The sequence below is a fragment of the Vipera berus genome (genome assembly GCF_964194415.1).
Source record: "Vipera berus genome assembly, chromosome: 1".
NCBI classification, from domain to species: domain Eukaryota; kingdom Metazoa; phylum Chordata; class Lepidosauria; order Squamata; family Viperidae; genus Vipera; species Vipera berus.
Window position 1 is genome coordinate 80,393,013 of NC_138202.1, and position 12,373 is coordinate 80,405,385.

Consider the following 12,373-nt stretch of genomic DNA (forward strand, 5'->3'; position numbering starts at 1 on the left):
AATGGGCATTCAGTGATTTCATGTAAGGACAGGATTTGCCCCACAGGTGCTGGGTCAGGCCCCGTATCTGCTAGAGGTAATCTACTGAGGGCATCAGCATGCCCCATCTCCTTCCCAGGCCTGTGTTTAATGGAGAATGTGTATGCTGATAAGAAAATAGACCATCTTAGCATCCTAGGGGACATGATTTGGGGTGTCTGTTTGTCTGTGGTGAACAAGCCTAGCAGGGGTTTATGGTCTGTGTATATCGTGAATTCCCTACCATAAAGGTAATCATGGAATTTTTTAACACCAGCCACTATGGCTAATGCTTCACTGTCAATTTGTGCATAATTCCGTTCAGCTTTGGTTAGGGTTCTGGAATAGTATGCGATTGGCCTCTGTTGTCCCTGGTCATCCGTGTGGCTTATGACTGCTCCCACTCCATAAGGTGAGGCGTCACATGCTAGATAGATTGGCTTGTTTTCAATAAAGTGAGTAACCGTGGACTGGCTAGACAATATGTCCTTCAAAGTTTGGAAGCTGATTTTGTGTTTTTCTTGCCACTGCCAAGGGGTCTTCCTGTCTAACAGCCTGTGTAAGGGTTCAGCAATAGCTGCTTTATGAGGCAAGAAAGCGTGATAGAAATTTATTAATCCAAGGAAAGCTTGTAATTCCGCCTTATTCTTGGGTTCAGGTGCTAATTTAATTGCTTTAATTTTTCCTTCTGTGGGGTGTATGCCCTGAGCATCCGCTCTGAATCCTAAAAATTCAGTGGATTTTACACCTATAAAACATTTTTCCCTTTTTAACTTAAGCCCTGCAGCTCTAAATTTCCCCAGTACCTGTTCCAGCCTGTCAGCTAAGATTTCCTCAGTTTTTCCAGCGATTAGGACATCATCGAAGTAAGGGCATACACCTGGTATGCCCTTTAAGGTCCTCTCCATCACCTCTTGGAAGATGCCTGGAGCTGCAGCAATGCCGAATTGAAGTCTGTGAACTCGGAACGCCACCTTGTGGGTAACTATCGTTTGGGCCTCGGCGGCTTCCTTAGACACAGTAAGTTGCAAATACGCCTGCGCCAAGTCAAGCTTGGCAAAGATGGCGCCGTCCTGGATCGTCGCGAGGACCTGCTTCACCGTCGGAACCGGGTAAGCATGCTTTTTCATTGCTAAGTTTAGAGTAGCCTTATAGTCGGCACAAATCCTCACATCCCCGTTTGGTTTAAGGGGTGTGACGATTGGTGTCTCCCAGAGGCCTCCTTCTACAGGTTCCAGCACGCCCTGGCTTACTAGCTTATCTAGTTCGGCCTCGATTTTTTGTTTAAGGGCGAAAGGCACCCTCCGGGCCTTAAGCCTGATGGGCTTAACTGCTGGATCTAAATTAAAATTAATGGGGGGTCCTTTGTATCCACCTAACGACCCATCAAATACGTCTGCGAAATCATCGCAGACAGATTTGAGGGTCTTACTGTGTAAAGTATTAATTCCCCCTACCCAGATTCCGAGGGCCAAGAACCAATTGAGGCCTACTAAGCTGGTTCTCTGGCCTTCGGTGACCAAAAGATCTAAAGGGCCTCTGAACCCTTTATATTTAACTTTGACTGTGGCCTTGCCTTTTATTTTTATGGGGTTTTTTTGGAAATCTGCTAACTGAATTCGGGTCAGTTTTAGGGGAATTCTACGGCCGCTTTTGTTTTCTAAGAATTTTAGGGTATCGCTCGATATTATTGATACTGAGGCCCCCAAATCTACTTCCATCTTGCAGGGGATGCCCTGCAGTTGGACTTCTATTTTTAATTTAGGCCTCAGTATGTGGTTGATCCTGGGGTTCCCTACATGGTTGACTCCCACCCCCTCCCCGCGGTGGGAAGTGCGTGCCTTAGGTTTGGGGGTCTCTCTGCCACTACAATTGGGGGTTACCTTACCTTCGGGCCATGCGTCGATTTCGTGGAGACGGTTGTCACGCGGTCGGCTACGGCAAATGGCCTGGATGTGGCCCGTTTTTCCGCACATTCTGCATTTAGCGGTGCGGAATCGGCAGGTTGCTCGGGGGTGGTTGCCACCACAGCTCCCGCATCTTGCTTCTGGGTCTCGTGGTCTGGTCTGGCTGTCCCTCAGGGATCTTTGTTGTAAAGGAGGTTGCTGTCTTCTTCCGTGGTCGGAGCCATCTGTGCGTGGGGGTCTCGCCGCCATCTTCCCGAACCTTCGGGCGATTTTGTCAACGTCTGCTTCCCACTGGTAATCCACCTCCCCACCGTCCACATGGCTCTCCAAATTAATTTCAGCTGAGTTGCCCATGCTGTTGTGGGAGGGGTCTCGTCTTCCTGTTGACTTGTACATTAGTAGTTCGTCTAAGACTTCTTGTAGGTTTCCAGTGGGCTTTGCGATTATCCTGTTTTGTAAATGTTCATCTCGCAGCCCCAAAACCACTCTGTCGTGGATTCGAATTTCGAGATTGTCATATTTGCAGCGCAGGGCCACTTCTCTGACTGCAGCCACGAACTTTGTTATTGACTCGCCTGGTCTTTGATTCCGTTTTTTGAATATCCTTCTCCAATATAGCTCCGACCTCTTTGGGGTAAAATGGACTTTTAGCTTGGCCAGCAGGTCGGCGTAAGACACGCTGGAGACCGGCAACGGTTGGCACAGACCAACGGCGACCCGGTAAACCGGTGTGCCACTGATGGTGAGAAGAGCAGCCGCTTTCTTCCTGTCGTCAGTTATGCCGTTTACCAGCATAAACCCCTCTACTTGGCCCACATACTCTTCCCAATCTTCGGGGTAATTCGGGTCGAATTCCCTCAGGGAACCGACTTGTGCCATTTTGTTCATTGTCGTCGCGACGATCTGCTTTTGGTTGACTGCGATTCAATTTTCCCGCTTCACGCGCTGCTGGCTTCCCGCTGCTCCTACGCTGTTCCGTCGTCAGATCCCACCCTCGTCGCCACTTATTATGTTCGAAATGACGAGCGTTGACAGCGAGGTTTTAACAAGAATGTTTATTGAATGCACAATGGTCAACTCGCCCTGTGACTGTTAAACCCTATATTTATATGCCAAACCAACTTGAACAGTAACCAATACCCAGCCTGGAATCTCCCGCCGAGAATACAACAACCAATCCCAGTACCAGGTTTTCCCGCCTAAGGAAAACCACTCCCCTTTAACTACTGACACAACACACTCCTTCTTAAGGTTTTTGCCAAAAGTGTTTAAATCTTTAAAACCTTTTTTTAAAAAAACCAAAACTTTATAATCCAGAAATAATCTTCATTCACCAAGTGGAATTATTTTATCCTTTGTTCAGAAAATGTCTCTTTAGCTATAATGCTTAAATGCTTCATGCTTTTAAATGCTTAAATGCTTAAGCATTTAAAAGTGCGCAAGCAGTAAGGCTTGTGAGAACCTTGTGACAAGCATTATGGCTGTGAACTTGATTGAAATGATTTGAGTTTTAGCCACTCAGCTCATGAGCTGACTGCAAAGAACTCAGTTCCTGCAATCTCCTCCCGAGGAGCAGATGTCTGAAGTGGAAGTGGGTGATCTCACAAACTTTCTTTTATGTGGAAAGACTATGGTGACCAGAATTCACATTCTGGCTTCTAATATCTGTTGCATGCATCCCCAATGTTGCGGTCAATTTCTAAACGAAATTACCAATTGATTGCCAATTATATATTTTATTGGTTAATTCATTATGGGATAACATAATGCATTGCATAACCATTTTCTCCTGGTGGAACAAGACTCTGACCGGGCAATAATGCAATATTTTCAAGTTTGAGTAAGTCTTTTACTGGGACTAACCAAAATGGCACAAAATGGTGTGCAATGTCTTGATTTTCTAGAACTAAAGTTTAACGAAAATATAAGGAGTGAGGATGAAACAAAAACAGGCCAAATAAATAGCCCAAATATTTTCAAAATCTAAAGCTGGGATGTTCTTTTGTATCACTTTAATTATTTACAATAAGCATACTACCCAATTACGTATATTTCATGTCTATAGATTTTTTTATAGAACTTTTTAAAAATTTGTATAATTTGGTGCCATACTCCTTCTTGCACACTATTTGCATTCTGAAGCTCCAATCCAATTTTGTTAAGGGACCCTTGGTCAATCAATTTTATATTCTTGAGGAAAGAACTATGCTAGTTAGACAATGAACAAAATGCCCCGTCCCACATTTTATGAACACAAAAAGATTGCAAAATGCATTATCAGTGAGCTGATAGATTGGTGTTCTTCTAACCCATGGCATCGACTTTGGAGGAGAATTTCCCCAAATGTATTTTAACTAGAAAAAAGGACATATTACATTCAAGGATAAATTGGATTATTAACACCACTGGAACAAAAGTCAGAGGCCTAAAGAGGAGAGGATTTACATCCCGTTTTATAGATTTATCAAATTTGAATATGTCTGTCACAAAAGCAAGTATTGACTGAATATAGCACATCATGATATCACCAAGCAATTAAGATGTCACAATGAGACAATGGGGCAGGACTATGAAAATAATGGGGTTTGAAAGGATAAAGAAGGAATACCTATGGACATACTTTTTTTCTAGGGAGTTACTTCCTTTTGCTTTCCCAGATAAAGCAAAGAAGCACTGTTTACTTTTTAAAAACTGTAAAATTCCATTTTACATTTTACTTTAAAATAAAGTGTTTAATGGCATATGTAATATGCCTTATTTTCTTCATTTTGACTCAGTAGAGACTGTTGTATCAGTGGTTTAAAGGTTTCAGTGTTGCAAACCTCAAACTAATGAACTGGTCCTCATAAAGCACTATTAATAATTTGATCCTGAGGTCTCTGTTGTCAGTGGTTTTTATTTTTCTCTCTCCATGGTTTTTAAATTTGTTATGTGAAACAGTGATTCCGGCTTCCTTCATTTAGTATAAACAGGAGAAAGGTACAAGAACAAACTACACTTATAGCTGCTATTGATTTGTTTATATTGAGGGCAATAAGCAGGCCTATGGTTTAAATTATAAGGCTAACAAACTATAAATGGAGTTATTTTGAATTTGTTAGCTGCACCTGCTCATTTGCTATTAAACGTGCTCAGAATTATTGTGCCATTTATGGACACTAAGTTTATAAAGATTTTTAAAAGAAAATTAGCTGAGATAGAAATGTACTAGATATTAATTCTTTCACAATTGACAGATTGGAATTATCTAATTCTTCATATCTGATTTTATGGACTGTATCTGTTTTATTGCAGAGCAAATGTTTGATCATTTGGGCACCAGAATAATATTTTAGATTGTTTATATTTCTTTGGTTTGCAAGCTACTCAAGAAATGTAGTTTAAAACACTGTTGCTTCAGATAAACTTATGAAAGGGATAAGCTGTTTGTATTAGGGAATACACATGGCATGATGTAAAATGAAAACAATTAGGTTTCTGTCTCTTCAGCCAAAAAGAAAACATAACCACATTATTCTTCTTTGCAGAGATTCTTGACATTTTCATGGACATATTTGGAAATATAGTTAATTCCTCTGTATGAGCTGTATATAACCAACAGTATTCTTTATTCCTTTTCTAGAATGGATAAGACGTTATCTTTCTATGCAAACATTTTAATAACAGAAATCACACTTCTGGGATCATAGGATTAGAATGCCTGAAATAGTTACCTTTATTTTTTTATATTACTTTTAAACATTCTATCATAGTTCTTAATACATGTTGAACTCTGTTTTCTTTTCTAGGAATGCTCACATTTTTGATGGTACCTATGGAAATCTATGGGTGACAAGAAGATGAAAACTCAGTTCTAATATGCTAATATATATGCTAATATAATATGCTAATATATAACAAAGTTTCTGTATTGTTTAAAATCGAATTGTTGGTGACGTTCCTCTTATTTCTCTGCTCCAGAAAATGTAGGAAATGCTAAAAAAATAATGACAATTTAATTCTTTGCCCAGATGACCAATGCCCATTAGATATTTCCAATATTACATCATAAATTTCTATAAGGAGAAATAACAATACATAACATGATTAAGAAGTCATTTACCATTTACCATATCGAAGAATTTACCTTTTGATCAATTGAAGAACAATCAACTCTGTTGGGCAAAAATAAATTTTCACTAATAAATGTTCTAGGCATTTTTAATTGAGAAAAAATTGATCAGTGTTCTTTTTTCTTCTTTTTTGATATTTATAATTTGAAATGGCATACAGTTTTCACTGTTTTTGAAGGCTTATTTTACTCACTCTATGCAACATCACATTAAGCATTCAAGTTCTTCATTCCAGATCCTGAGTTATCTGACAATTATGATAAAAAGGTTTGCTAAATAATAGTCTGCACCACAATTCCTTAAAAGCACCTTACTCACTTTTCTGAGTTTACTAATTGAAGATACATATTCATAAAGATAGATCGACTGGAAATACGTTCTTAAAAAAGAGGGCAGTTTTGCACTGTGAAATTTAGGTTAACTGTTAAGCTATTTCCAAGTTCTTGAAACAGAACTAGATTATTTGAAACATAAATATCTTTTAATGTTTTGGAGAGGGTATCTCAATGTTGATATTCATGTGATATCATTTTAGCTAAAGTATGGAAGCAGGCATTTCTGTTCCAGTGTCCACTGTGTGAAACAAGCTCCAATCAGAGGTTATGTGGGCCTCCATGTCTGATGGTTTGCACTATAAATTAAACATGTGTCTGTTTCCCAGATCCCATGTATATTCTTGTCAGTTTCCCTGGAGTTAATTAGTGAAGAAAACACTTTAATTGCTCTTTTAAAAATTATATTTTTGTATTTTGTTTTATATTTTGCTGTATTTATAATGTATTCTGTGATATAAGTTTTAAAATACAGTATATATTTAGTGCATAACAAGGTCAACAACATATAAATTCATTAAAAAACAACCAAAAATAAAGGATTCCCTCTCCCACTAAAGCATTTTCCCAGCTTTCATGTGCACAAGCTTGATGTAGAGATGACCAGGCTGAGCACAAAGGGAGGGGTCAAACACATCATCAGTCTCAAGTCCCTTCACACCCACAAGAGATCTAAGTCCAGCGACCTTGAATTCTATTGACTCTTATCTACCACCAATTTCCTTGGACCCTTAGTAGTTCAGATTCTTGTAGAGTGTTGGCATGCAATAAACCTATGTTTATTTGAACCACCTTGCTTCCTGATTTTTTTTGCACCTGACATTTGACCTACATTGAATCAACCTGGAGACATTGTTTTATTTATTATCTCCAGTACTGTATGTTAAAAAATATTCAAAATTATGTTTCTCATTATCTTGAGTCAGAATTTGAAATTGTTGGGGGAAATAAAATGATTTTTTCCCCTCTGAAGTAGCTTTTAATAGTAAGATTCATCTGTACCTGAATAACTTCCAATCATCATAATGTGCTTCTTTCCTTCGTTCCCCCATGACAAATGTTTCTATTATTTAATCAAAGGGCCAATAGAGAGAATCTGGATATTCGTGACTTGAGTTCTATTTTTCCTGAAACTTTCCAAACAGAACACATCTTGAACCTGCTGAAAGAATCACACAATGGTTGTATCTATAATAGTCCCTCTAAGTAGAGAAGGCCATGAATAATTCAGTTATGGAGAACACTTGACTTCTAGTTTTTCCCCAATACGTCAAAAATGAGTAAGTTCAGAAGAGAAGTGTCTTTCCTCTTTGAAAGAGTGAACTGCAACACCAGCTGCCTGCAATTAGTGCAGGTTCGCGTCCCACCAGGCTCAAGGTTGACTCAGCCTTCCATCCTTCCGAGGTAGGTAAAATGAGGACCCAGATTGTTGGGGGCAATTAAGCTGACTTTGTAATAATGCCGCTGGGGGGGGGGCGCGAAAGCCCTAATAAGCAGGCATATACATAGAATGAAGGCTATTGCTAAGCACATTGATTTGTGCTTCTTAGATTGTAAGCTGCCCTGAGTCTTCGGAGAAGGGCGGGATATAAATGGGATTTAAAAAAACAACTGAATTAGCACTTTGCTTTATTATTGCACTTCGGAGCTAAAATAGTTCTCAGGTTATGGAACAAATGTATTATTACTAAATGCCCCGGCCAATTATTAATACCTTTTGGCTTCCTTTTTATGGAACATTTGTATATCAAGAAAGTGCAGGTTATAGGAAGGTGGTAAAGACCATTTGCTAGAAGAAGTTAGATTTAGTACACTGAAAGAAGGTATGGAATGACCATATTGGAAACTTTTTGTCTGCAATATCAATTTAATAGCTTGAACCCACTTTAGGAAGGATTTAGAGGAATTTCATCAGGCTCAGAGAAGAGTAAAGAAGGTGATTGGGGACTAGAAACTATGACAAGAAATTATAGAACAAAAAATGACAGAGGGGCGAATACCTGAATTCCTCAAATACTTAAAAAGATGCCAGAAAGAATAAGGTAAAGACCTGTTCTTTCTCATTCAGAATTTAAGAATAATGGATTTAAATCAGATTCTGACTGAGATTGGAAAATGGTCCTCATAATAAGAACAGTTTAACAAGAGATCCAGTTAATCAGAGAGGTGTTGGTCATCTCTCAACCCCCCCCCCCCCCCGGATATTTTAATTTGGATTCCAAGAAAAGGGCTGAGTACGATGACCTAAATGGTCCTTTCTAAATCTATAATTCTAAATATTAGAATATAAATTCAAATCTCACTCTTAAATTCTAGTTAAATATTATCATGAGTTGAGAGGTTATGTGGAATAGTGGTTAAGCTGTTGGACTAGGAGAGAAGAGAGCTAGGTTTAAGTCCACCCTCTGCCATGGACACTCAGTGGATAACTTTGGGCTAATCAGTCTTTCTCAGTCCAACCTGTCCTATAGGATTGTTATGGGAAAAATGGATGAAAAAGACACATTATAACAAACTGAAATAGAAATGAAAAAAGTATGTTACACTTATGTCCGATAGTTATAAATTAGGCCCAAGCTACACCATGTTGTAGTGAAGCAATAATCACATGTTCTATTTAGTGCCTAATCAATTATTCTATTGATTTCTTACTGTACATTATACTACAGTCTGCTGTCACCCTGGACACCCAGAATGTTTGGCTTCTTCTTACTCTTTTGCTATCTCTCTAACTTGCCACCTTCCTTCCAAGCTTTGTCGTCTCCATTTCACATCTCAGCCTGGATGTATCTGGGCAGAAATGTGTTCTGTTAGTTCAAGGACTGGGGGAAAAATGAGTTTGTAGAAAATCTTTCTACAAAGTGCCATAAAGCTTTTTCTATAACCAATAGCAGCATTAAATAAAAGATTATCTTTTGCAGCATGGATGGAAGAGTGTTCACATGAGCCCCTTTTTTAACAGGTGGTCATAATGAAGCCAGCCCTGGCCCTGTTTTATTATACCTGTTATGTATTGATATTGACCGTTAATGTGTTTTTGTTTAAATATGTCTCCAACTGTTTTGGAGGGAAACTGAAGTTTACATTGAAGCGGGAAAACCAGCTTTAAATCTGATTGGTCGCGGCATGTATAAATATCTGTCAGTTTGTCGGTTGAGTTCAGTTCTGTTATTCTTGCAATAAAACATGTTGCATCAGATCGGTCTGGACAATGCCTACAAAACTCACTACATAACAATACCAACCTCCTTTTATTTTTTTCCCAGAAAGCTAAAAGAGTGATAAGCCAGGTGGGAGACATTTTAGCAAAGGAGAAAAGCCAAATATATCAAAAATCTCTACTGAGCAATTCACTGAACTGTCTTGAGGCCTGCAGCCTGCTGATACCATTTTTAATTCGGAGCATTGAAGGTCTCAGAAAGAGGAAAGATGTCTACGCCAGCTCAATTGAGGACCTTTGAATCACACTGTTTGTATGCTCTTAGGCATTTGATGCATACATATGCAAAGTAAAAGCTGATTCTGCAGTAACTCTGGATATAGAAACTATACAACATTGTACTATTCATGACCCAAATCTCTGCTTTTATTGAACACAGTCTCATTTTTTATTATTATTTTGTTAAGAGTACCCTAGAAGAATAACCTCTTAAAGATTATACTGCATGCTAGTAACAGCTGAATTTAGCCAAACGTGTATGGGACTATTTATTCTTTTTCTTTGACTTTTTTGTAACACAATATGCTGCTAGAGAAGGGACAGATGACTTTGGCCAGAATTCCAAATTGCTTGCTCAGGGCTTTTATATTAAACTAAGAATATATGAAGCTAGATATCACATTGGTCAATCTGGAAAAATAAAACAATACTATTTTATTCTCACTGCCCCCTAACATTTAGGTTTACTACTGTATATCTAACTTCTACAAAAATCCAGAGGACCATTCAATCAGAGTTCCCCAACTTTTCCAAATCAGAGGGGAGGGAGGGGGGAAAGAGGGTGTGGTTTTTGTAGAAGACACTCATGCTAGTGGGGCCCTGACCACCCATGATGCTCATGCATGCACAGCCAGCCACTCATGCAGCTCGTGGGCCGTGGCCCATAGGTTGGGAACCCCTGCATTAGATGACAATAATACGATACAGCAAACTCTAATTATTCATTATTGGCATCCAGAGGATACACAAAGTTCCACAGCAGCATGCATAACCTTAAAAAGCTTTTACAGGGACTCTAATTTTTAGCACATACTTAATAATATACATTTGCACATTTGTCTGGGCATTAGTTGATTAGTTTCCTACATGACACACTTGATGCATAATGGTTGTTTAGAGGGATCTTCTTCAAAGCCCAAAGCATTGACAGTCACAGCTTTAATAGTTAATTAGCAGATCCACTGTTGGGAAGGGTGTGTGTACAGGTATGTGTGAGAAAATATTGCAAAGCTGTTTTTCTGCTTGCTGTGACTTTTCAATAGTCTCTTGTTCTTATGCCACCGGGCCTTTAAAAGGTGACCACTTTCTTTAGTGGAGGTCAGATTCCTTTTTTTAAAAAAGATATTAAGAAAAAAACCCTAATTGGATACAACTTGGGTAACATTAAGCAATATAATTCTCACCATTAATGGAGTTTCCCTACTGTGCCTGATAAAGTTTTCACAGAGTGAAGCATGGAAAAATTCAGGGCACAGCAGGTTGGTTATTGAAGCAGCAGAGTGATATGCTTTTTATCTGACAGGAATTACGGTATATCGGTGCCATGGTTATGATCTGGTCTATACCTTCAGGACTTCAAAGCAATATTTTTGTGGGTAATAACTAAAAGCTGATTTACACATGAGGCCAACATAAACCAAAAGAGGACAGGAAAAAGAAAGTAGCGCTAGGCATAAACCAAATGCAGTAAAAGATTCATCTTCTAAAGATTGTCCTGGATTTGTGATAATGTTATGAGAATAAAATATCTGAGGGCACTTGGTTCCCCAGTCTGGATTTATATGCTGCTTTCTGGGGGGAAAGCATATAACTGGCTGGCATATAACTCTACATAATCTTAAATAGCTATTCCTATAAAACAACAGGGACGTGGTGGCTCAGTGGGTTAGGACGCTGAGCTTGTCGATCAGAAGGTCAGTAGTTTGGCGGGTCGAATCCCGAGTGCCGTGTAACAGAGTGAGCGCCTATTACTTGCCCAGCTTCTGCCAACCTAGTTCAAAAGCACGTAAAAATGCAAGTAGAAAAATAGGGACCACTACGGTGGGAAGGTAACAGCGCTCCGTGCACCTCTGGCGTCTAGTCATGTTGTCCACATGACCACAGAGAAGTCCTCGGAGAAGCGCTGGCTCTTCGGCTTTGAAACGGAGATGAGCACCGCCCCCTAGAGTCGGAAACGACTAGCACGCATGTGCGGGGGAACCTTTGTAAAACAACATACATCAAGATTTTGATATTGTGAACAGATCTGACACGAGACACGTCACTACTTTAAGTGGTGCTCAAATGATTCTTGAAAGCCAGTTTCTTCAAACCATCAGATTCCCACTACATTAGTGATATTTTTCCATAGATAATATGTAGGGAAAAGCTAATCATTAAAAGAAAATGACGTACACCATAAACAGAAAGTTAAAAAAAATCAAACAATTTAAAAAAGTGTGGGAAGTCTTATAATAAGAAGAGATACAAAACTCTAAAATAAGTATCACTGGACAGGATGCTACTGAAAACTAAAAATGATCAAGAATTTTGTAGGAATGGCTGATAACATTGTTCTATTCAATGCTTATATCTGTTTTCTGTAGTTGAAACTCCTACATTTGGGGATATATATATATATATATATATATATATATATATATATATATATATTCCTTGATAAGATTAAAAATACGAATCCCAGGCATGTTAAAATTAACAAACAAATGAACACTGGGATAGAATTAAAAACTAAAACAGTTTTTATTGCTGAAAAATCAAGCTTTCGTTGGCCAACTGCCAACG